Source organism: Physeter macrocephalus, chromosome 20 (genome assembly GCF_002837175.3).
Source record: "Physeter macrocephalus isolate SW-GA chromosome 20, ASM283717v5, whole genome shotgun sequence".
In the NCBI taxonomy this organism is placed as follows: Eukaryota; Metazoa; Chordata; class Mammalia; order Artiodactyla; family Physeteridae; genus Physeter; species Physeter macrocephalus.
This window is the reverse complement of record NC_041233.1, coordinates 34,670,849-34,674,294: the sequence shown is the minus strand read 5'-3', so window position 1 is coordinate 34,674,294 and position 3,446 is coordinate 34,670,849. Positions and strand designations below refer to the sequence as shown.

At 37.1% G+C, this 3,446-nt stretch overlaps 1 protein-coding gene across 1 annotated transcript in view; it reads left to right on the top strand.

Moving 5' to 3' along the window:
• GRID1 (glutamate ionotropic receptor delta type subunit 1) overlaps positions 1-3,446 on the top strand; it is a 704,191-nt gene that overhangs the window by 436,328 nt on the left and 264,417 nt on the right. The window lies entirely within an intron of this gene.

Sequence of the window (3,446 nt, the reverse complement as noted above, 5' to 3'; positions counted from 1 at the left end):
CCCAGGGTCTGGACCTCTTCATAGCCCCCTCTGCCCAGAGTGTTCTCCTGTTGTTGCCCCTCAGGCCCCGGCCCCCACCTTATCACCTTCACTGGTTTGCCACCAACAAACATTCCATAAGGACCCTCTGGGTACAGACCTTGGCCTGCCCCAGAGGAGACTACTCCTGTCAACAGTCCAGAGAACATCACTCTAGACTTTCAAACCATCCCTACCCCCAAACACACACTGAGTTAAAGCAAATGAAAATGAGATTAGGCTACACATGCATAATGTAGGGGAGAGAAATGCTAATATACTAATTGAAGAAAACAAGAATAAATAGACCATGATACGCATGCTGAATCAAATAGCTTTAAGAAATCTCTATTTGTGGCACAGAGGAAGAGAGGGAGGGTAAAGATTTAATTTTTTTTCTTCATTTTGAAGATTCCAATTCTGTTCGGATATTAAGTCCCTGTACCATTTACCGTCTGCAAATTTCATTTAGCAACACTCCAAAACAATTATGTTTATTGTAATCGATCCGCTTGTTTCTCTCCCCACCCCACTGAGGAGTCCTTGAGGACAGGGACCACATCTTAGCCAGCGCTGTAGCCCACTGAGAGCCCAGAATGAAGAATAGGAGCCGCTGTTTATCAGACATTAGATGGAGCCAGGCACTGTTTTTGAGCATCACTTTTCAAATCTATTTTTTACTTAAAAATTAACCACTTTATTAAGGTTTAATTCGCATACAATAAACACACATATTTACATGTACAATTTTTCTTTGCCATATGTATACACCTCTGAAACTGTAACCACAATGAAGATGGTAAACATAGATATCACCCCAACAGTGTCTTCATGCCCCTTTGTAATCCCCTCCCCTGTCCTGCCTTCCCCACTCCCCAGATAGTCTGTTTCTGGCTCTACAGATTATTTGCATTTTCTAGAGTTTTATGTAAGTGGAATCATAGAGTACACACTCTTCTTTTCTTCTATTTTGCTATGGCTGTTTCCCTCCAGATAATTATTTTGAGATTTACCCATATTGCAATATACAACGCTAGTTCTTTTTATTGATGAGGCATGTTCAGTTGTATGACTACACCACAATTTGAACATACATTTACCCCTTGATGGGCATTTGGGTTGTTCGAGATTTTTGGTGATTACAAATAAGGCTGCTATGAACCTTCATATACAAGTCTTTGTATGGACAAAGCTTTCATTTTTCTTGGCTACACATTTACAAGTGGAATTGCAATGTTGCATGGCAGATGTATGTTGAATTCTTTAAGAAACTTCCAGTTGTTCCACATCTTCTTCAGTACCTGGTTTGATCAGGGTTTTTGATATTAGCCACTGTAGTGGTGTGTAATGGCACCTCATTATGGTTGTAGTTTTCATTTCCCTAATGACTAATGATACTGAGCATCTTTACAGGTGTTTATTTGCCATCTATATCTATAGCTTCCTTGGGGGGGAAGCTGAAATCATTGATTTGAGAACTTTATTTTTCTTTACTGCTTTAAACTTCCTTTAAGTGATTTAATGGCATCTCCCAAATTTTGATATGCTGTATTTTCATTGTTATTCAGTTCAAAATACTTTCTGTATTACCTTTTGATTTCTTCTTTGACCCATGGGTTGTTTAGATGTGTGTTATAATAGTCTCTAAATATTTGAAGATTTTTCAGGGATCTTTCTCTTATTGATTTTTAATTTAGCTCCATTGTGGTCAGGGACCATAGTTGAATTACTTGAATTCTTGAATATTACTTGAATCCTCTTAAATTTATTGAGACTTATTTGATAGTCCAATATATTGTCTTTGCTGATAAATTTTTTTTGTGCACTTGCAAAGGATGTGTAATCTGTTGTTGTGAGGAATGTTCTATAAATGTCAACTGGGTCAATTTTGTTGATAGTGCTGTTTATGTCTTCTGTATTGTTGATTATATTTTGTCTGTTCTATCAGTTATTAAGAGTGGGATATCAAAATATTCAACTTTACTTTTGAGTTTGCCTACTTCTTGCAGTTTTATCAGTTGTTGCTTAATATATTTTGAAGCTTTGTTACAAGAGGCATAAATGTTTAGGATTTTTATGTCCTTTTGATTAATTGATCTGTTATCATTACAGAATGACCTTCTTTGTCCCTCTGCTCTGAAATGTCCTCTGCTCTGAAATATACTTTATCTGATATTACTGAAGCTATTGGAGATTGATTTTGACTAGTGTTAGCCTAATATAGTTTTTTCCATTCTATTCCTTTTAACTTATTTTGTTTCTTTAAAGTATGTTTCTTGAAGGCCATTCCTACTTGGATCTTGCTATTTTATTCATTAGGACACTGTGGGGTTTTTGTGTTTTTTTAAATTTTTTAACATCTTTATTGGAGTATAATTGCTTTACAATGGTTTGGTAGTTTCTGCTTTATAACAAAGTAAATCATTTATACATATACATATGTCCCCATATCTCTTGACACTGCGTTTTAATTAAAGTGCTTCGATAATTTAATATGAGTATTGATACAGTTAGGAGAGGGTGGAGTCCTGGAAGCCAAATTAAGAAAATGTTTCAAAGAGAAGGGAGAGCTCATTGGTGTCAGATGCTGCTGCCTTGAGGATGTGGTGACCTTGGGGGTGAATGTTGGGAAAGGGTTGGAGGACAAGTTTCCAGGTACTTCAACTTATATCATTCCATTTTACAGATAAGGAAACAGAGGCTCAGAGAAATGGATTGACTTTTCAGTATCAATTAGTAAGTGGCAGAATCAGGATTTGAACTTATGTGTGAGTGACTCCAAATGTAAGAAATATATTCCCTGGACTTCCCTGGTGGCGCATTGGTTAAGAATCCGCCTGCCCAGGGGGTGGCTGTGGTTCACCGTGGGGAAAAGGAGAGGCCTCTCCCCGCAACGGGAGAGTCCACAGCAGTGAGAGGCCCGTGTACCACAAAAAAAAAAAAAAAAAAAAAAAAAAAAAAAATTGCAGAGGAAAGAACACTCCCAAGCACATTCTATGAGGCCACCATTACCCTGATACCAAAGCCAGACAAAGATACCACAAATAAAGAAAATTACAGGCCAATATCACTGATGAATATAGATGTAAAAGTCCTCAACAAAATACTAGCAAACAGAATCCAAAAACACATTAAAAGGATCATACACCATGACCCAGTGGGATATATCCCTGGGATGCAAGGATTCTTCAATATACGCAAATCAATCAATGTGATACGCCATATTAACAAATTGAAGAATAAAAACCATATGATCATCTCAATAGATGCAGAAAAAGCTTTTGACAAATTCAACATCCATTTATGATAAAAACTCTCCAGAAAGTGGGCATAGAGGGAAACTACCTGAACATAATAAAGGCCATATATGACAAACCCACAGCAAACATCATTCTCAATGGTGAAAAACTGAAAGCATTTCCTCTAAG